We start from the raw sequence: 22,730 nt of genomic DNA, 5'->3' as shown, positions 1-22,730 counted from the left end.
GGGAACACACTAAACAGGGGTAAACAGAAGATTTCACAAACATGTGACCTATTACTTCTTGAAAAAAAAAAAATGAAGCAAAATGTTAACACGGTCACGCCTGGATGGTGACTACCTGGATGCTCCTTTTATTGTTCTCTGTACTTTTTAGATTGCTTGAAATACTTGATAATAAAAATTTGTTTTGAAAATTGGCTCCTGGGTGGAGGGTAGACTGGAGAGGGAGAGAGATCCAGTGGACTAGTGAGGAGGCTGGTTCACGAGCCCAGGCTGGCTCATGGTGGAATAGAGCGATGGTGGCGGGAATGTTTTGCCAATAGATTAGTTGTGGAAGGGGGTAAAATAGAGAAGATAAATAAAATCTTTTTAAAAAATAGGGAAGAATACAGGGGCGCCTGGGTGGCTCAGTCGGTTAAGCATCTGCCTTCGGCTCAGGACATGATCCCAGGGTCCCGGGATTGAGCCCCATCTCGGGCTCCCTGCTCAGAGGGAGTCTGGTCCTCACTCTCCCTCTGCAGCTGCCCTTCCCCCTCCTCCTGCTCGTGATCTCTCTCTTGCTCACTCTCTCAAATAAATAAAATCTTAAAAAAAGAAGAAGAATAAAGAATGGCTCTTGGGTTTTTGATCTGGGTAACAAAACAGATGATGGAGCCAATTACTGAAAGAGGCTTGGGGACAGCAACAGGTTTAGGGGAGAAATAAGGAGTTTTTTGTGGCTATGGCAGATCTGAAATCATCATTAAGCCTCCAAGTGAGTTGTTGTATGGACAACATAGGCAGATTGCATGCAGATTCAAACCTGGAGCTCAGAGGTGAGTTCACAACTGGAAATAGAAATTGGAAGTCATCGACTTAAAGACGGAATTTGAAACCTCAGTGAGATCTTCTTCTCAGACAGTATGGATGGAGAAGAGAAGCAGATGGAGGGACAAGTTTGGGGCACTAGAGTCAGAGAGAAACGCAAGAACAGAAGCAGAGATCGAGTGGGAGAAAAGATGTCATGCTTCTGGCTTTGAAGGTGGCGGAAGGGGTCACATGTCAAGCAGTGTGGGCCAGACAGGGGAGCAGACTGTCCCCAGGAGCCGCCAGAAGGAATGCAGCTCTGTCCACACCTTGATTTTTGCCCAGAGAGATCGTGTTGGACTTGTACTCTGCAGAACTGTAAGATCCTAAATCCTGCTGCTTACACCACTAGGTTGGGGCGACTGCCCACAGCAGCAGCGGGAAATGAGTACAGGGAATCGCTAAGGATGTCTGGGAATCAGCAGCCGGCAGGAGGCTATTCGTGTTGCACAAGTCCAGCGGTGAGAGCATCCCCAAAAGAAAGGAGGGGACCCGTGTGTGAAACAGCGCTGCGAGATACGGTCAGGGGGAGAAAGTGCTGACCACTGGGTTTGCTGAGATGAAGGTGGTGGGTGAGAAAGTAACTTCCTAGAGAGTGGGCTTCAACCCAGCTTTGACCAGAGAGGGTTAAAGAGGGGAGGAGAGGCGAGGTGGTGGGGAGTAGAGACTCGGTCACTGAGGTTCCTGTAAGGAGCTAGAGGGACGGCCCACGTGGCTTGTGTTTTACCTTTAGCCAAGTCTGAACGCTCATGGAAAGAGCCCAGCAGGCACCGAAGCACAGACCTTGGAGGGGAGGCCCTAGTGGGCTGGCAGGAAAATACCCGGGACAACCCAGGACACTGGCCTTGCAGTGGGAGGGAGGTGGGCAGCACACAGGTGGGATGGCATGGGTGGGGGGAGATGGAGCCTCTCCTCGAGCCTGCAGCAGCTCAGGGAACCTGGGGTCATCGACTCAGAGGGCAGAGATGGGGAAGGAAGGGGTGAAGGCTGGCGGAGAACAAAGAAGTCATGAAATCGCCCCTCGGCAGAGCAGAAACGGGAACACCTACCAGCTGTCAAAGCAAGGACTCAACGAGCGTCCGTCTCCTCGGCTGCCCTGAGCGTCCATCTCCCACCGAATGGCCCTCAGCACAGACTCCACTTCAAAGTGGGAACATCAGCAGGTCCAAGGCAGAAGGAGAATAAAAGATGGGTTTTCTTTTATGTTCCCCAGCAAAAAACTTACAAATTGTCCCAAATGTCACACCTGTATTTTGGTGAAAAAGAAAAAATCCTAAAGGCAAAGCCTGTTTTTAGAACTTTGACAGCAGGAAGGACAGTCCTAAAACATTAATGAGCAACAACAAACTCAAGGTTCTTTGGGGACATTTTGGAGACATGAGAACTTAGTTTTGAGTTTTATAGTTTTGTGTTTTTTTAATCAACATGAAGCTTTACCATCAGCGTTATAAAATCTGTTATCATTTCTTAGCCTTTGGAAGTTTCACTTAATTTAAATGTTGAACTATCACACAATTTTCATCAGCCTACACTGCTAACCATATGTTTCTAGAGAAGAGGGCTGTTTGCACTGCCTCCCCCATTTGATGAACTAGCTTATAACCGTGAAAATGTGATTCGTTTATTTATATTTAATCGAAACACACTACAAACACTTGATAGCTTACTCCTCAAGCTTTGCACCATTGGTGACAGATGAGAAAAAAGTGTTCAGCAACTTAATCTGATTTACCACATAAATATTCACATCTTACATAGCTGTTCCACGGAACAGTCGTGTAAGTGGCTTCCATTTATTTGCAAATTTATTGTCTTGACTGTAAAATGCAAATCAATTATTGAAACTGTTTAGTAACATGCACCCATCCAATAAATGGTGAAGGATTTCTCTCTCTCTGTGTGTCCTATGAAGTGAATTAAAACGAACAGGATGGAGCTTTAGAACCCTATAATCCGTCATGCCAATGGTAAAGTGGGTATTTCCGTCACATAAGCTAAACAAGTTCTCTGCATATGCACAGTGAGTGGATGGTTAAAATTCCACCCTTATCAATAATTTCTTTCTTAAAAAACATACTTCCAGGAATTCTGTTTCCATGAACGTGGCAGGCCCAGTGTTCAGACTAAATCCTGAAAATAGCTAAGAACTCTAGATATATCTATTTTTTAATTCTTAAAAACACCTTCATGAATTTTCAGGTCAAAATCTAAGGGAGAAGTCAGAAATGAGAAGCATAGTAATGAAATCACTTTTGCCTTGAGAGCAAATCTGGTGAACTTTCATTTTCATGGCCTTTATGAAAAGCCCAGGTCCCATTGCAAAGTGGAGAGTCTGGTGGGAGACCCTCCTTCCATAGACCTGGGACCCCGAAGGACTCCAGCCCCCTGTGAGGGAGAGGGAGGCAGACCCCACTCTCAGGCTCACAAACGACCACCACGGTGCTGAGACCATGGGCCTGGGAGCAGGGGATGCCTTCAAGAATTTGTCATGAAAAATAAGCTTTCTATCCAGAGTAACATTAACTAAAACAAAATTCATAGACTAAATCTTTTTGGACCTTTTAGGAAATTCTACCAATAAAACCAGAATGTTTATATTAATAGCAGGGCGGTAGATTTTAGAGTAAGAACCTCATTAGGGATAAAGGGGGTTACAATATAAGAATAAAAGAAAATTTACTGGGGAACTTTTTTGTCTTAAATTTATTTTTTGTTTTGTTTTGGTTTTGTTTGGAAGAAGCTATTGTTACTCTTACTTATCTTTTCCCCCAAAACCTTATATATTCCTTGAGGCCTTTCCAATATCTTAAAGCCCTTGGCTTTGGAACCGAAAAGCCAGCTCGTGTTCCATGGAAACAGAGTCTGAGATGCAAAACTGCAGCAAGAGCGTTGACTGGGGAGTATTCTCAGAAGACACACCTTTGAGGAAGGGGGGGAGGGTGGAATTGGGCACCGGGAGAGGGCGACTCTCAACAAGATCCTGTCTGGACCTCAGCCATCTGCAGAGAGCCCGGGAGCTGGAGATGTCCTCCCTTGTCCCAAGCTGAGGCAAGCAGGCCAGGCCTTTGGATCCCCAGGTCAGCCACTAATTGGATGTGGACTGTGCTCTGAGAGGTGAGGGAACCTTGAGTGGGGTGCTTCCCTGTAGGCCATTCCCGGCAAGACAGCTGAGTGGTGGATGCCCAGGCCCTGAAGAGAGCTCCCCGTAGAGCTGGGAGGTGCCTGCTGCAGTCCACACTCGCTAGGGATTCACTCGCTTCTTCTCATGAGTGCTCCCCAACAGGGAAGTTCCTCTAGGATTTTGGTTGGACTGGTTACCTGGAGAACTTAGAAAAGAGGGTTATTTGAATAAACTGCAGCCCCCACTGCCACAGTGGATCTCAGGCTGTCACTGACACTCACCGTCCCCTCCTCCACCACCAATTCAAGATTCCCCACTCCTTCAGCTTGCGCCTCTGCTGGGCTAGGCAGATTGCCTGGTAGGGTGACCCAGACATGATCTCTGAAGTGTCGGAACCTCTGGTTCTCACTCTCATCTCAGGATATGACTCCCATACTTGTCCACCTGCAGTTCAAACCAAGCATTAGGAGCACCAAGAGACTCCCGGGGCAACCTGGGAGCAGCACACACCTTCTTCCTTGGCCTCATTGTGCAGCTACAGACCTACCTCCCCCTGGTGATCGGGGTCAGCTACACCTGCCAGGATAAAGCTCTTCTTCTTGTCTGCGGGTCACTCATAAATTGACCGGGTGTTGGGTGGAAAATAAAATTCAGTAAGAGTCCTACTGTGTCCTCTGGTGGAGGTATTCTCCCCCTGGATGCCACAGAACCTCGTATGGCAGGGACGGAAAGCACAGTTCCCTCTGTTGGTCACTGGGAGCAATGGTGAGTAAGACCACTCCTACGACTATCTCCTCGTTCTCAGAGCCCTGTGTCCCACCTGTCAGGGCACAGCGTCGTCGACATGGCATGCAGTCTGTGTCCTGGAGGCTCATGTTCCACACTCATGAGGCATTGTCTCTAATCTGGAACCTTAACTATATTCACAAGAGGTTTTTCTGCCTCTCTGGCAGGCTGGCAGCTTCTAGGTGGTGTCGTATGTGATGAAAACAGTGGCTCTCACGGTCATGTGCCTACTGCTGAACCCCCATTGCAAAGAAGTGGGTCCTTCGACCGGAACTGATATTATGTGGAATCCCGTGTTGGTGGGTAGTGGTGCTGCCCCAGGCCCTGCAAGTAGAAAAGGCAAACCCATGCCAAGACTATCTGATGACCCCAGTCAAGATTCATCTGTGTCCCTTACACGGTGGAGAGATCCCGATAGTCAGTTTTTACCGAATGGCTGTTACTAGCACTGGGCGCTGCATGGCTGGTCTCTGTTGCTAGCAAATTAGGCCTTCAGTAGCAACAGGACTTAGGGGGCCTTGGTGAGTGAAGCTCGTACCAACAGGCTCTCCTGTAGCCTTCATCTCTGCCACTGTGGCATCTGTTGTACCCGCACTGGGGTGGCTGATGACAGGCTGATGACAGTCATTCCCTGTTTCTTTGCTACCTCTTCCATGGTGAATGCACTTTGCTGGGCGTTACCATGTGATGCACATATCTTCACACTGTACTCACTCCTGTAAGCCCATCTTCAAGCTTCTTCTTGTCCCCCCTATGCCAATCTTTCTCTTTCCAGAATATTCACCCCGTTCATGCACTTTATGAGTGTCACGAGGCACATATTCTTATCTCAGGTCATCTCTCTTTCCCTACAAAGTGGACGACCAGACGACCTACCCAGACATATGTCCCCTGGAGGATTTCTCCTTACTGCTATCTTCCAAGACCACCCCTGAGTGGTGTAACCTGCAGTCCATTTTTGGCATGTACCAGTGAATCAAGTCACCCTGTCCCCATAGGGGATGATTAGTGTGAGATGAGAGAAAAATACCAGAAAACACTAGTGGATGGTAAGGAGCCCAGCTAACTGTGCAACTTCCTCATTCATTCTGACCTTGTTTATGCCCAGGCCTGGAGATCCCACTTCCCCATATCATGAGTCCACCCAATCTTATAATTCAGTGAGTCTCATAGAACCCAGCCTGGCCATGTAGTTAATTAACATCCCATAGTGCCATGCTCTAACTCTACCAGGGCCGAGAAGCTTGCTAAGAGCTATTTTTCAAATGATGCATACTTTTCTGCTCCTGATGACAGGGCCTTTCTCCAAAATGCCAATAGTTAACTTGTGACTCTCCTAGGGCTTGCCATAAGCTCCCCATGATGCTTTTCCCCATCATACATCACTGTAGCACCTTAGAGATCTGCCATACCATGCCATTTCTACCGGTGAGGACCATAGGGTCAGCCAGGTTGTATGAAACAAACAACAGGGTCACTTATACCACCGCCTGACCTGCTGCAGATGCTCTTCTTCCTGAGTCCTACTCAAAGATGACAGCCTTCCGTATCACCCAGAAAATGGGTGGAAGCAGTATTTACAGGGGCAGAACACACTGTCTACAAAATCCAGAGGCCTACTAAGCATTGTGCTTCTTTTTAATGGTGGAAGGTATGAGATGCAATCATTCCTTACTTTGGAGGAGCTATCGCAGGAAACCCCAAGTCTCCGGATCCCTACAAATGTCACTGATGCGGCAGGTCTCTGAGTCTTCATGGGGTTGATCTCTCAGCCTTTATTGTACATGTGTTTTACCAAGCCCTCCACTGACTTACTGCTCCTTGCTCCTCTGATGCAATTAGGATGAACACTGATGTCGGTAGACAAATCTGATATTCTGGAATGTCCAGATAGTCCCTGTGGCTTCAGACTATTAACAGGGTAAAGAATGGGAGAGTTAACGTGGACCTTTATAGCAGGACTATAAAAGTATCCTTTGTTCTAGGTGAATCTAAACTGCTACTGATCTTCTCAGGGATGGAAAAGAACACATTCCCTAAATAAATGTCTTCCTTCCATAGGCCAAAGACAATGTTAATATTCTCTAGTGAAAACCAACCAACCAAACAAACAACCACCCACTTCTGGCAGAGCAGCTACAAGGGGAACTACTACTTGATTCACTTTGGGGAAGTTCTCTGTCCTCTGTCATGGTTCCTCTAGTTTGTGTAGGGGCCAGACTGACAAATTAAATGGGGTTGTGACAAGAACCACAGCCCCCACATTCTCTGTCTTTGAGAGTGGCTATCATCCCCGGCATTCCTGCATCAATATGGCATGTGATCATATTTATGACTTACTACCTACTGGGGAAAAGAATATGCCCCACTTCAACATTTCTTTATTCCAAGCAAAGGAACCAATGGGCAGATTCTGCCAAAGACCTAGTGTATCTATTCCCTATTGTACTTGAGGGAAACGACAACCAGTATGTTCAGGGACTGTGAGTTGGACCTGAGCCAAGATACCTTTCATTACCTGGTATCCTGATCTCTACTCCAACAGGGGGGCCATGGTGACACTTTGGGTCCCCAAGTCAATGTCAGTTTGATAATCCTCAAAAGCTTCGGTATTCTTCCTTCCCCCGTGTGAATTTGCCTGAACAAATGGCCTAGGTCCTTTTGGAGAAGAACAGGGGGGAATTATTGCCAAACACACCTGTGGTAATGTTCTAGGGTCCAGGGAGGAACTCTGTTTTCCCTTCAGTCCAGGGGGCTGGGTCTGAGAATTAGCTTAATTAGGCAAGAGATCCTGACTATTGCTGGAGTGGTTTTGCTAACCCTCTCAATCACCCATACTTGGTTTCTTCTAATTGTACAAATTAAACAATACCTTCATCAGCTGCCAATCTATCTTACTTCTAGGAGCAATGTGTCTATTGACCATCTCCATAGCTCTCTGTAGGGCAAAATACTCCCTCGGTGCTCCACCGACCTTGCCTTTCATTGGGATATTTGCCTATGCCTTCCTTCTGATGATGAACACAACACCTGACCTCTATCCTCCCCATTGTTCCCAAGAACCCACTCTGTGATTTCACATCTGTCCTCAGCTCTGGCCCACAGAGCATAGCCATTCCTGAACTTCTTGATGATGCTGGGGCATTCCTTTGTAAACAGGAAGTCTTCCAGCCATCTCAGGAACATATCCACTATAACATGACCATTCCTGGAGCTGTTTGGTCCCTTCTTCTACCATCTGAGTGTGGATCCTCGCTTCCTCCGGGCTTTCGAGCACCATCTGAGCTGAGTGTTAGCACTGCCTCCAGGGATTCCGGCCAAGATGTGAAGTCCTGTACCAAGGTAGAGTGCTCACTTATCAGTAAACTCTCCCTATTCAACTGTATATTCCGTACTCTTTGACTCGATCCGGTGACTATTCTCTTGGTTCTTCTGGGACATATTAGCTAGATCCTACAGCTCCTTTGCCATATAGCCCCTTTTGCCTTTACCTGCCCAGCTCAGTCACACTGTATTGAGATTTGGGCCTTGTCATTCATCTGCTTGCCAGGAAAGAAGATAGGGCTAGATTCTGAGAGGACAAGCATTGTCTTGTGAGATACTTGCCTTATTTGAGGCCTCTGCAGGATCTTCAAGAAAGGAGAATCAACAATCTTCTACATGGCGTAAGGAGTAGACCACTTTTGCAGGCCTGGAGGATTCCAGGGAACACAAGGGTACAAGGTTCTCAACTGTCCAGGTACACATCCCAAGTATTGGGGTCCCACCCATTCCCTATTAGGACCCTGACTTTGGAGGCCTGAGGATTTCACCTTCTCCAAAACTCTGCGTTACTTAAGATGACAACTGGCACTCCAGCTGACCTGCTTCCCAGCTGGAAAACTTTGGGGTTTTCTTACAAGCTGCCAAGGACATACTTGGGCTTTCACAGTTTGCTGTAAAGCAGTCAGCCTCCACTGAGCCTCCTGATTTCTTCAATATGAGGAGAACCCAGCTGCCATCACCCTGTCCCATGGACCTCCTACTCACCATCTTCCTAAAGCCCTTCCAGAGCCATCTGGGCTCCACTCACCACCAGTGACATGGTCCTTGCCATCAGCCAGCCACGTGCTCTTCTCCAATTTTCCATTTAGAGTCCACTTTTTCCCAGCCCGGTCCTGCGTCAACCACCCTAGAGGTCTTCTGGAAACTGTCTGAGATGGAAAACCGCATGCAGAAGGTTTATCAGGGAGTGTTCCTGAGACCTTCACCTGGAAAGAAGACAGACAGGATTTTTCAGGAGGAGAAGCTGACTCGCAGTGAGGTTGCGCCTGCGGCCACCCCCGGCCAACCCTAAGAGGTGCTCTGGAGTTGAATTAGCCCATCACGTTTGGCTCGAATTGAGTGAGGGGGCTGAACTTTTGTATTCCTGCCTTGGTCAGTGAGATGAGCATGGGTGTCATCCGTGGGCATGTAACCTTAAGCGAGCAGAGGGTAACCCAGCAGCAGAGGGTGATGTCCTGCAAACATCTCAGTTGTGAGTCATCTGCAGCCTTTGTCCCCAGCAAGGGGGTGCGGGTGCATCCCCTAGAGGGCTCTGGGCAGTCAAATGGGACTGCTCTTTGTTCTCTTCTCGCTGCCCTTGCTCTCTTACCTGAGATAGTGCACAGAAAGGTCCTGTTTGAGTGGGAGGGACAGTAAAAGGAACAAAGAAATCTGGGGTGAAATAGGGAACCTCAATTAATGTTTCAAAATATTATTGTACCCGGCAACTTCACAGTGTGCTAAGATTCTCCCCTCCCCACTCTGCCTTCCTAAGGCACGGTTTGTATCCCCCTCTTTCCCACCACACTGAACCACCTCCAGGATTATAATTGTCTTACACTTCCCAGGACCCCCATGCCTCACACGGTAGTGCCAGCGAGTAGCAATAAATATGTGAAGTCATCAAACAACTTATTTATATTCCTTCTGGCCAGTGATGGGGGTTCTGTGCCAAACGGAGGAGGCCCAAGATGTAGTTGAAAGGAGTTCCAGGCATCCCAAAGACCAGGGCTCTTCCTAAAATTTTCAAAGAGAATGTCAGGATACAATACAGCACAACAGATTTGAGGAAAAGACCTGAAGAAACCATACTCTTGTCTTAAACAAACAAAGGAAAAATATGGTAAACCCATTGGTAGTGAGGCAAGTGCACACCATTGAAGATGGAAACATAGACAGGGCGCTCCATGTAGCAGGTACTCACGCCCCTGGGATGTGTGCTCAAGTGGGCAGAGCCCTGGCTTTGAACCTGAGGGATTTTTCTGGGGAGATCTAGAGTGAAGAAGCAGGAACTGGCCTTGCTGGAGCAAGTTTCTCCCCCTCTGAGGCTCATTCTGTGTCTGCATGAGGACAGGAGCTAACATCCACTCACGCTGTGCAAAGAATTCCCCTGGGGACTTACTGTGTGCATGACTCTTCCGAGAAGAGAAGCTGGGGATAGAGACCTGAGGACCCACTAGACCGATAATCCTGTGGCTCGGTCCTGGCCCTGCTGATTCCTGGCTGGGAGCCTTTGACTTCAACTCCTTACAACTTTGTTTCCCCACTGGTGAAAAGGGGTAGGAACCCAAACCTGTGAATGTGTTGTAAGGACTAAACTATAGAGCATTGATATGTCATTTCTTATTGCAGAATAACAGAAGTTGTGAAGTTGTTTTAATGTTCTGGGATCCTTCCAACGAATGCCAACTGTTAATCAAGAGGTTATTGTCTTTTTCTTATAATTCCCCCCCATGTTTAAATACATCATTCTCTGTGAATGGAAAGGTCACATTCTTTATCATTAGCTACTGAGACGGCTTGACTTTGGCTAGCAGTTTGATTTTGCTTTAAAGTAAAAAACAAAAACAAAAACAAGAAAACCTAAATACTGTAGACGGCAGTAACTTTTGGCTGAAACCACTGTCCCCACCCCTCCTTCCCATTTCATGAGCATCCTCCCTGACCAGCTGGGCTCTGGCCTAAGAGGTGAGGCTTTTCCTGAACAGCCTTGGGACTTGTGGGCCTGACTGAAAAGCCCCCAAAGCCAGAGCCAAAGGGGCAGAAGGGTGACGCTCCACAGCCCTGACAACAAAACCCACAGATTCATGCTTTCTAGAACCCCAGCCTCCCCGCAAGCCTGGGACCCTCCCACCACCACTGGCCTTCGGTCCCACTGTCATCAGCAGAGCAGGGCAATTCCACCAGGTGGCCCTGACCTTCCCATGACCTGAGCAGGCGCTAGGGCAGCCCCAACATTGGGCACATTCCCGCTGAGCCAACCTGGGTCAGACCCACCCAAAGGCCACTGTATCTGCCCCATTGAGAAACCAGTTGAAATCCCACTCCTTCTGGCAAGTGACAGGAAACCAAGAAGACTCCCTGGCAGTTCTGAGGTTAACAGGGAGGGTCCTGCCAAGCCCAGACCTCTGGTTTCTGTTCCTCCCAGGGTTCGGTCCCCTCCCACCCATAGTCAGGGATCTAGTGAATACAAGATGCAGACAAGTAAAGAGGCTGCCCAAGGTCACGGTCGTGTCACGCTCTCCTCTGCCTCTCCAGGCCGTGGCACACAGGACACGCTGTATTCGTGACCGTTCTCCACCTATCGCCAAACCGCTCCTGATTCTTCCCCAAGGCAGGGAATCCCATCTGGGGGGTGACCCACAAGTGATCAACCACAGCATTTGGATAACTGAATATAAACCAAGATGCTTGTCAGAGTTGGGTGTTGTTAACAGTCAAAAAAGAGAAAGAAAAGAAAAGAAAAGAAAAGAAAAGAAGAAAAGAAAAGAAAGAAAAGAGAAAAGAAAGAAAAGAGAAAAGAAAAGAAAAGAAAAGAAAAGAAAAGAAAAGAAAAGAAAAGAAAAGAAAAAAAGGACCTACGCTGAGCCCTGAGCCCCGTGTGCTCTGACTAGGAGGGTCTCCTATTCGTTGCATTGACAAAAGCAGGCACGGAGTTGGTGAACTCGGCACAACCAAATCAGGACAAAATCCCTGTGAACCAAAAAAAGAAAACAAGAGAAAGGACCCCAAACTGTTATTTTATTTGGAAACAAAATGCAAATTGTTGTAAAGAATAATGGTCTGATTGTTATAAAGCAATTTATAGATCGCTATAAAGGGCCTCTGGTCCCAGCACTTGATGCCCTGCTGAAAGGGGCTGCCCGAGAGGCAGGTGGGCCTTGGGGACGGAAAGAACCGCCAAAGCCCCGCCACCCAGAGATGTAGCGGGGAGCCACCTGCCCGGGCATCTCAGACCCCAGGAACGCAGGCCCAGGGCAGATCACCCTCACCTCTGAGTGGGAACGAAGGCCCTTGATACGTCCTGCTCGGAGAAACAGGAACCTCAGAGAGCTTTGGGTGTGCTCTGGGAGAAAACAGACAGACGGACGGACCAACAAGGGTCATGGGAGCCTTGAGTAGCACGATCTTTACAGACTCTCGTGTTGGCGTTCCCGCGTGGCCACTCAGGGACTGTGTCATGTGGGCAAGTTTCTTAACTTCCCAGAAACTCAGGTTCCTTCTCTGTAAAATGACAACCTTAAATTGTCGTAGAGACGAAATGGGACAAGTGCTGTCAAGTGCCTCGCGGGTCACCCTCCGCGCAGCCCATTATTCTTGTCGGTCAGTTTGCAGGTTGGGGCAGTGCTGCAGGACTGAGTGGGGCACTAACGTGCATGCCCGCCCCGGATGCTCACCCTGCGGTGTCCCCTACTGCAGGCCAACGTCACTAATCAAGACGACGCTAGGGCAAGACCCCAAGCTTGACTTCCATCTCTGACCCGCCGCGGAGCCAGTCGCGGTGGCTCCGTTTACTTCACTGGGAGACACAAGTTTCAGGCTCCGTGGTCTCCGAAGTGCCGACCAGTCTGGTGGCTTTGGAGCCTGTGCTTTCCTAAGAGTCTCTGGGGGAGCACAGTGGCCGCCGAGTGCGTGGTGAGTCTCTCCAGAGCTCCAGGCCATCCTCCTGAGCCACGGCCGCCACGTGGCGGCCTCCCGCGGTGAAGCCACTCTCCGGGGGCGTTTACAACCCTCGCTGGGCCTGCAGCTGAGAAGTACATCTGACGTGTTCGAATTTCCGCCAGGCTTCCCTCTCGCAACACAAAGCAAGCTTGAGTGGGCTCTCTCATTCATAAGGACACCCAACCAGGCTTAAAAAGATGTTCCTTAAACAGATACTGTCTTAAAAAAAAAAAAAAAAAAAAAAAACTCCAGGAAGCCAAGTGTTAACAAAAGTGGAACTTGAGACTTTTTCTCTTGGTTCCCTATAACGAGCATTCGCTGCTCACTTCGCAATTGCATTCCTGTGCACACTGCCTCAGTGTGTGCAAGGGCACACACACATTCACTGTGGAGTCCTGCCCGAGGTGGGACGGTGCCTAATGGCCCCAAAGAACAGCACTAGGTATTGGCTTTGGTGGGAAGTTTAACAGGATTTTCTGGACAGGCCTGTGGGAGAAGATAGGACCCAGCTGCCAGGGTAAATTACCAAAAAAGGCAAATGAGGAAAACAGTTCTTTCCAAACACATCTAATATCCTAGTTCCCTATGCACAGAGATTGCTACAGCTCCCAGGACCGTGGAAGGTGCTTAAACTTTCAGGTCAAAAGAAATTGTACTTCTGCTCCTGGACCCCCCTGCTGTTTTGTCACTATCTTATTGCATTGGCATGGGAAAAATAATTACAGCTCTCTGGGCCTCAGTTTTCCCACCTATGAAATGAGAATTTTTATTAAATAGCATCCCAGATCCTTTCTAGTTGCCAAATCATGGGAAATCTCTCTCCAACCGATTTTTAACCTCAAGGGGCCATGGGTCACTACAAATCTCTGATGAAAATGTGGACCTTCTCTCTAAGAGTATATGCAAAGACCCACAAACACAGAGTTTATGCGTGGAGTGTGAGAGGGGATTCGGAGAATCCCTGAAGCCTGCGTGGGTGATGGGTTTAACACTCTCAGATCTAGGAGAGGACATCTCTAAAGACAATCTCTCTGAAAGAGAAGGGAAAGATATGGGAACTGGGCAAGCGTGGAAATCTGAAATTTAATTTAGAAATTAAGACAGTTGTCTCATTCTGAGCTTTTAAAAATTGAGCCATAATTCTGTATAATACTTCAAAAGATAAGGGATGGAAGATAGGCAAGATCCATCACGGTGATAAGCTGGATAGGCTACATCTGGGACTGACCGGAAGTGTGGAGTCAGATTCTGATCAAGCAGGTATTATGCAAACACCCAAGGCTGCAGTTAATGACTTGGGTGCTTTCCCCAGATGTTCCACCCATGTTCCAGAGCAGGAGGGAGGCTGGCTACAGCCCAAATCAAATTTTTTATATTCCTGTAAGATAGTGCCAGGCACTCAGGTTTCATCAGCCCCACGTTGGAGGCATCAAGGCGCCACGTCATGGTTGGATAGCCTTGCATTCAATCCATTTTACTGAAGACAGGACAAATAAACTAAGAATCAAAGCCCTCGGTGACTCATGTCAGCGGTGTAAATTGAAAGTCAACACTTGTCCTGCATGTAATCTAGCTGAAGAAGAGTTTATAGTGCAGAATTCTCCGTGGGGACTATTGCTGCTCCTTCCTGAATGGAGAGCTCCTCGTGTGTGTGTGCGTACAGGTATGTGCATGTGTGAGTGTGTGCACACACGTGCATGCAAGGGCATAAGCATGTGAGTGTGTGCATGCATTTAAAATGCTCACAGCTCACGGCTTTAAACAATACCGCCATCCCAGGAAAATGGGAAAGAAGAAAAAAAGGAATCCAAAACTTCTGTTTTATTAAGAACTAAAATGTAAGAACAATGGTCAAAATCATAGTTGAAGTAGTGATTTTAAAGAGTTATTTCCAAATAGGTTCCAGAGTCGGAGTACATCGGGCACTCTCTGCCACGTCCTCACCCAGCTCCGTCCGGCATGCGCATCCTGGTCCAAATGCGATTTCTCAAAGGAACACTCCGGAGCTTGTAGCTGCCCGTACTCTCTGCTCCGCAGTCAGTCAGCATCGCATGTGCGTTTAACAGGAGCTTCTGCCCTGCGCTACACTGTAATACCCTGCAAGACCAAGGCTCCGCATTCTTCGCTGGCGTCACCCCACGGCACCTGATACTGTGCTCGCCACGTAGATGACATAACTGATCAACTGAATGAGAAGTCACTGCTCTGAAGCCAACGAGGGACACGCGGTGGCAAGCTCAGGGGCTGAGAGGCTGGACGCTGGGTCCCAGTTCCGCCACCCGCTGGTTGCTTTACTTAGAAACTACTTCCAACTTCCCCTGACCTTAGTTTCCTTATCTATAGAATCAACGGTTTGAACCAAATATGAAATCCAAGTCCCATTTGGCTTTACGCTTCTGTGAGCTTGTTAACAAGAACCCGGCATCAGAAGGAACTCCCCCCAAGTCTGCCCATCCGGACTTTTAATGGAATGAGGTTCCTTGAGGCAGGGTGTGTCTCTAATGAGTCTCTGTTCTGTCAGTACTTCATATAGTACCTGGCACATAATTGGCGCCCAATGAAAGTTGAATGAGAGAGTAAATGAATGAGTGGATGAATCAATGAACGAGCAAACCTGGCAAGTGGGGATGACTCAGGGATGCATTCACATGATAAACATTCATTGAGGGCCAACTCTTGCTGGACCAAAAGGATAGTGGAACACACGGGGTGATGTTGGTGGGAGATAGGACATTCCCAGGCATTGCCCTCCATCCAAGGGCTTTGCTGCCCCTCTAGGCACTCACTGAAGTGTTCTGCAGTCATCAGCTCTGCGTCCAGCTCATTGTCTGCCTTGCAAAACCACCCAGTGTGCAAGCGAACACAGCAAGTGCTGATGTGGGCACTGTGGTCCCAAGGAGATGCTTTGGAAGGTTTAGCATGGAAATGATATGCCTCCCCAGGGAAAGGGCTAGAAATTGACGGACACTGGCTGCCTTGGGGGTGGCTGAGGTTTGAGTAAGGCCAGGTATTCCAGAGAGCTGTGGTCCTGAGTGCACAATGTACAGAAGGAACAGGATATGCAAAATCCAATTTTATAGTGTTTTAAGCCAGGAGAGGGAGAGAGAGCATGCACTCCCCTAGTTCATGTGGCTCTCATAAAAGACCGTATTTCTGCTCATCCTGAAACCAAGTGGCACGAGGTGCAGGTTGGGAGTGTAAGGGTATGTGGTGTGTCTGTATTCCCCGGCTGGAAATCCATAGCAAAATGGGTGGCAGTGGCTTTCTCTTATTAGATGACTTTACCTGCCATGAGCCTGATAAGTAAGAGTTGACCAGAAAGGCCACCCAGAGTCGAATGCTTTCTCTAACAGAAGGGGCATGGGACCCACTCCCAGACCCACCTATCAGGATGTGGGGGGGACCTCATCAAGTCACTTCACATCTCTGGGTCTTAGGTTTTCATGTCAAACAAGAGGGGATCCAGACACTAGCAATGGCATTGGTAAAGCCAAGAACAGCAGCTTATAGCTCTGTGGAGTCTCTTAACTTCCCTGGACCTCCCTACAGCCGTGCAAGGCACACAGGCCAAGGGAACAGCCTAATTCTACATATGGGGCAAAGGCTCAAAACTTACTTGCCCAGGCTCCCATGGAGGTTGGTAGAGCTAGGCCATGAGCTCGGGTCCCCTGACTCTTGGGATTTAGGAAAATTACCAAAGCCTGGAGGAGTGAGCCCCAGAAGAGGGGGACACAATGGAACCACGCAGGAGGGGCCAGGAGCTCTTTCTACCCCCTCACATCAACGTGCTGAGCATTTGCTCTCAAATGGTTAACTGAGGAGACTTGCAAAGCAGGCATAGGGCTCGAAGACTCTTTGATGTACAGAGCCTTACTTGGAGAGGAGGGTGCATGGGGGAGAGGAGGAAGTGGTGCTTTGGTGGCTTTGTGTAATTATTTTCCAAGACTAACAGGATGCTATTCTCTTCAAACAAATCTGATGTCCTTGTGCCCTTTTGCCCTTGATTCAGATCAGTTACAAAGACAGCTTTCCCCAAGGTGATCTGGATATGTGGCTCTCCTTTCAAATCGTCCTTCAGAATTCCTTTGATGTGTGGGTCCTCGCTCCCGGAGCATATTTTCCGCAGCTCAGCAGACTATCACGTCGCCCTCGAAGTACTTTCTTCTGAAAGTGGTCTCTTTCACGTAGTTTCTCGGTAGACGTTTCAACATCAGGTGGGACGCACATTGATGCAAAATGTCACTTGAGCATCAGGCTGCTTCTGAGACTGAAAGCAGTTTGGGGCTTATCACAACCTTCGTGTTCTGCCCAACTGCGAGGGAGGGTTCATCCCAAAGACCCAAGAGAGACAAATGTAGAAAAGTGAAGCCATTTTTACTCACTCGTTCACGTGTTGTTTCATTCCTCAAACGCAGAATGAGCTCTCCTCTGTGCTAAGCCCTGCCTACAGAAGAAACAAGATGCTTGCAGAATGCAAGGGAAGGCAGGCACGAGTAGGTTGCAAGAGATTGGGGCTACGAGGAAGGTGTGCCTGGCATGTCAGGAGACTCAGGAGGAGAAGGCCGGAGAAGCCTTCCAGATGGAGCCTGGAAGAATGACTAGGTTTCTTTCAATATTATTATTATTATTATTATTATTATTATTATTATTATAACATAGAATGTATTATTTGTTTCAGGGGTACGGGTCTCTGATTCATCAGTCTTACACAATACACAGCACTCACCACAACACATACCCTCCCCAGTGTCCATCTCTCAGCCACCCCAACCCCTCCCCCTGACCAGCAAACCGTAAGAGACTCTTCATCTCAGGAAACAAACAGAGGGTTGCTGGAGTAGGTTTCTTTCACGTTCTTTATCTCTAGAAGATGGTGACTCATCCATGGTGTGTTGAAAAGAAAAAACTCCATCTGTAATATTTGCCAATTTCCTTGGTATAAATACTCCCACCGAATAATAGCAAATCTCAAGCTCCTGAGTGTGACACCACTGACGACAGCACACCGTTGGGGCCACCGTACAGGTAGGAGGGATGTAAATACCTTCAAGAGAACAGACCACAGTAAGTACGTGATAGTAAAATAATGAGGAAGTGATGAATTTGAGTATTTATGATCTTTGTTTTTACTATAATTTATGTAATTATAAATTGTTACAACTTCATGTTTAATAGCGACGGTGTTTAATAACCAGCTCCCCAAGTTCCAGAAAACCAGTCAGCTCTCCAGCTCACCACAGGGTTACCCCTTCCCTTAACCTCTACCACCTTGCAAGCCCCCCCACATCCCTGGGCATTAGACCATCCTTCTGACCAGGCTCTCTGTCCCTCCCCCCACTTTGCCCACCAGTCCCCACAGTGTAGCTGTAGTAACCTTTCTAAGATGCAGTGGGACCACGTCATCCCCCTGAAGAAGACTCTTGGATGGGTCTCTGTGGTTTTCAGTCCCCCCCCCTTCCATGATGCAGACCCCCTGCCCCAGCCCCCGTGTCCCTGATCCCCCCCACCTCCGGCACCTTGTGCTCCCAGCTCACCCCGCAGCTCCCCTGCCCCCTGCCCCTGCTGCTTACAGCACCCTCTCTTGTTCTTCACACCCAGGTGCACTGTCCTCCAGATCCCCACTCGGACATGACTTTCTGGGGAGACTTTCCCTGGCCCACCACCCCGGAGAGGGTACCCCGTTGTGTTGCCACAGGGCCTGGGCTGGAGCACGTCCCAACTGGGTTGTAACAATTCGGTTTGACCATGGAGTTGAGAGTGGGGCCTGGTGCAGACTTCCTGGCTGTGACTCCTGGCTCTACCACTTACTGGCTGGGTGTCCTTGAAGAAGCCAGATCACCTTCAGAGTCTCTTCCTCTCCTGCAAAGTAGGGTACTAGCAGCCCCAACTTCACATGCTGCGTGCGAGCCTCCTACGATTTAGCACCACTGAGTGCTGACTGCAGAACCGGCCCACAGAGAGGGCCCCTGCAAGGTAACTGCTACTGGCCCTCTGACAGTCGCCACACAGCCCGAGCTCCTTCTCCTGCTGCTGGAGATGCAAGTGTAGCCCTGTGCCGGGACGGAGTAGATGCTCGACGACTCTGCAGAACTGAATAATTCTGAAGAATGGATCGACAGGAGAGGGAAAGGCCGGTATTCCCGGCAGAGAGCAAATCCAGCAGGAGGCCCAGGCCTCAGTGCCACAGGAAGATCGGGAGGCTACTGGCCCAGATCTGGCTCCGAAGTTCTTTCTGAGGCCCCCAGCTCCGTTTCCCCACCCTGTGTTAGCTCGCTTGTGTTGCTGGCATGAAGCTCCTCAGACAGGTCAGCCAACACCACAGGCCTTGATTTTCTTGCAGTTCTGAAGGCTGGAGGTCCCAGACCAGAGTCTGGCGGGGGTGATCGCAAGGAAAGCTCTCTCCCTGGCTCATATCCTCATACGACGTTCCTGGGTGCTTGCCCACGGGTAAGGCCCCGGCATCACTTTCTGTGCTTAGAAGGACGCTACTCCTATTGGGTTAGGGCCCCACCCTCATGACCTGATTTAACCTTAGTTACTGCCCCAGAGGCCCCATCTCCAAATACAGCCACACTGGGAGCTGGGCACACAAATCTGGCAGGGAAGCAAGCCTTCAGTCCCTAGCCCCTCCCTGTGCCCCCCAGCACGCCCCTCTGGCCCTGCACAGGAAGAACAGCCCCGTGGGTCCCGGTCTCTGCTCCCTGGGGACAGGCATTCCATCAGTGCTGCAAGGAGGCCAGCTGCTCCCAGCACCTCTGCTAATGACTGGCTAAGTGTGTCTGCTGCGTCTGGAGCCTGAGAATTTGTTTTTTTAACTAGGGACCTTATTAGCTGCTAACTGCTGAGAGATGAAAAATTGCAGTCAGACCATTCAGGTGCTTGGCCTTTCAGCTCAAATTTCCTCTCGGGGCCCCGCCTCTGCCTCTGCATATTCAGAATTTTCCAGCCAGTTCCATTCTGTCAAGTAATTATTTACAAATTAGATTTCCAGGGAATGCACGACCCGAGAATGCTAGCATTACATACGTAAATAACAACAAATTACTTTTTCCAATAACCCAGTGTTATTAGAAATCTCAGGGACCTGTCACCCCTGTTCCCCGCGCTGACAGCATTTATCAGCGCTTCGTCTCCCCGAGCGGAGCTGGGGATGTATACAGGGCAAGTGACAGAAAGCCATGATCGGTGCTGTTGTCTTGGCATATCATGAAACAATACTCTTTTCAAATCATCTTCTCAATTCAAAATGCCCAGGCACTCGGTAAAAATAGGAAGCATTTATTTGTGGTTTCATTAGAGCTATAATCACTGCTTGTTGTAAAGCATCTACTATTGGCAGGAATTGGCCTGCAGGCTCCCATCAGATATCCGGTCCCCTCTGTTCCCGGAGTGGAGCGGCACGATTATTCGTGTGCAGCTGAAAAGACGACATCACGGCCAGCCTCTCTGCAGCTAGGTGTGGCCCTCTGGGCTCCGGCCAAGGATGTGCAAGATGAAATGTGTGGAGGCAAAGGAAGGAGGTCTTCCAGAACCACTGCTTAATAAAAGCAGAAGGGAGGGGAGTGGTGCCCTTTGTCCTCTTCCTCTTTCCTTCTCTCTGAAACATGGATGTGACATTGCAAATGCCCACGAACATTCTTGACCATGAGATGACCATGAGATGGAGGCAAATCGTGCCCTGGCTGGAGCGGTGGAACAGCAGGACAGAAGGAGCTGGGGTGCCCGGTGACCGTGCATCGGCTGCCCCAGCCCTCGGCTGCTCGTACCAGACTTCCTTAGTGAGAGAGAGAACCTTTATCTTGCTCAAGCTGCCCTTACGTGGGGCGTTAGATGCAGCCAAGCTGATTCAAACCCACGCCACGCTTTACACACGTTCTCTGCATGCAGCCAGAGGTGCGCTCAAGAACTGTGTGCTGCATTTCTGTTCCCTACGCCCCAAAAGGCAATCCTGCCCCCTAAGGCTCCCTGTGCAGTTTAGGATGCGAAATCCATCCTGACTTTATTAAAACCCAAGGCAACAGATCCCATGCAGACTTGACTCTCACCTGCTAGAAGTTGGTCAATATCAAAGTATCCGCGTTGGATAGTGTTTGCTCTTTCCCTTTTCCTGCAGAACTCGCGATAGAAAACTGGGAGTGAGGTGACCATGTGCCTGTGTGTGTGTGTGTAGAGTGGTGTGTGTGCACGTGAGCTCTTGTGCATGTGAGGATGGGGGTGGAGAAAGGCAGAGACAGAGGACAGAAGAAAAGTGTGAGACGCTGCCGATAAATGGAACTGAATTAGCATTTCCTTTCAAAAGCACCATGATTCTGATGAACATTTACATTGAAGCACTAACTCATCTGCCATTAAGGGCTGTTAAAACTCTAGCCACCACAGCGAAAAATGTAGTCTAACAGCTCAACTTCATATAATTTTATTATTTTCCATAAAAGGGAAATGTTAAGTGTGTAACTAAAAGGGATTGAGTTTTTATGTTTATGTAAGACTTTTCACATAATTAGAGTCACCAATCTATAAACTTCGTTTTCAACACAGCCCCAAGTTTTAGTGTAAAAAGGGTGATCACCATAATCCCAAAATACATCTAGTCAATTATGGGAAATACCCGAATAACTATGAACCTCCCAGAAAAAAAAAGTCATTTTTATATTCCTTTGATGATACACATTACTACACTCACATATTTCAAATAAGAATTGTATGAAAATGATATTATTGCAAGACTAAGACCCACTAACATGGGGAGCGTCGCTCAGAGTTAGTAATCAATTGGATCACACACTTTAGACTGAAATTCCACAGTATTTTTCAAGAGTGTTAATGGCCTCTGCCTGCAAGAGTGTCAGACCCATGTTCTTTTTTCCAAAAACCAAAATGACAATAATTAAACCAGGCAGCTGCTGCCCCCAGTAATATGACAACCTCTCCCCGCTCCCTGGAATTTGCTGGAATCACCCTGCTTGAGCTCATCTCATTCGAATTAGCGGTTCCCTCCCGGTGCCCCAGCAATCTGGGTGAGTTTCCCATCTATTAGCTGAATTATTCAGATGTTTTCCCACAATGGCACTAGCAGTGCTCATATAACTAGTTTCTAAATCAACAGTGAATTACATTATTGACAATCTGAGCAGATTAATTAAGAAATCTGTCAGGAATGACACTATGAGAGCTGGCTCCTTTTCAAGTCCGATCCTCAGTCTTCGAGACAGAATCATACCTGATGTGATTGCAGAAGCGGAAGGGCAAGCTATGACACCAAAGCTGGGTTGGGGAGACAGCCCCTCTGGGCTGACAGGAAGAGCCAGGGTGGGCTGGGGGCAGTAGGCAATGCACGCGTGTGCTCGCACGCGCGCGCACACACACGCACACACACCCCGTGGGGTTACTGGCTGCCTTACATCAACGAACAAGCGAGGCTGAAAAACATGTTCTGTGCAGAGTAGACTGCACGTACGAATTGTTGTTAACCCCAGGCCCAGATTCTGATAACAGGAAACATCATGGATATGTCAGAAGAAGCTACTTTACCTTTTGGGCTTTTGAATGCGTGTGTTGCAACATTTGGGGTCTCGATCTCCAAAAACTAAGCAGCCTGGGAAACTCCCTTTTGGCGCTCCACTATGAGAAAGCACCTTCTCTACCCATTTATTTTTTTCTCTTTATAATAGAAGTTTTGTCGACTTCCCAGTCTGACATCCAAAACCCAGCATAAAATGCAAATAAATTAATTAGTGTAACACAAGATCGGAATATCATAGTATTCTGCTGCTGCATTAGATTTAATTGATTTAATTCAAAAAAGTGTAGAGATCTCTTAGAGCAGTCACAAAACTTTCCGTACATTACATTACAGATAGTATCTACCGATATTTACCGATACTACGGTAGGTAACACATAGGATCTGAAGTCTGAAGTCCTGGATTTGACTCTGACGCCAGTCCCTGAGGAACTGTGTGGCCTTGAGCCAGTCACTTCTCCCCCAAAGCTCGGTGTTCTCACCTGCAGCGATCC

At 48.4% G+C, this 22,730-nt stretch overlaps 1 long non-coding RNA gene across 1 annotated transcript; it reads right to left on the bottom strand.

The window, feature by feature from the left end:
* Window positions 1-514: 514 nt before the first annotated feature.
* On the bottom strand, window positions 515-4,404 carry LOC121100952. Its single transcript, XR_005832735.1, has 3 exons — window positions 4,246-4,404; window positions 3,763-4,169; window positions 515-2,089 (listed from the first exon to the last, which is right to left on the bottom strand). It is a non-coding gene; the product is annotated as an uncharacterized LOC121100952 (long non-coding RNA).
* Between the last annotated feature and the right edge of the window lie 18,326 nt (window positions 4,405-22,730).

The sequence above is a fragment of the Ursus maritimus genome, unplaced genomic scaffold (assembly GCF_017311325.1).
Source record: "Ursus maritimus isolate PB19 unplaced genomic scaffold, ASM1731132v1 scaffold_6, whole genome shotgun sequence".
NCBI classification, from domain to species: Eukaryota; Metazoa; Chordata; class Mammalia; order Carnivora; family Ursidae; genus Ursus; species Ursus maritimus.
The sequence above is the reverse complement of the archived record's forward strand: the minus strand, read 5'-3'. Positions and strand labels throughout refer to the sequence as shown.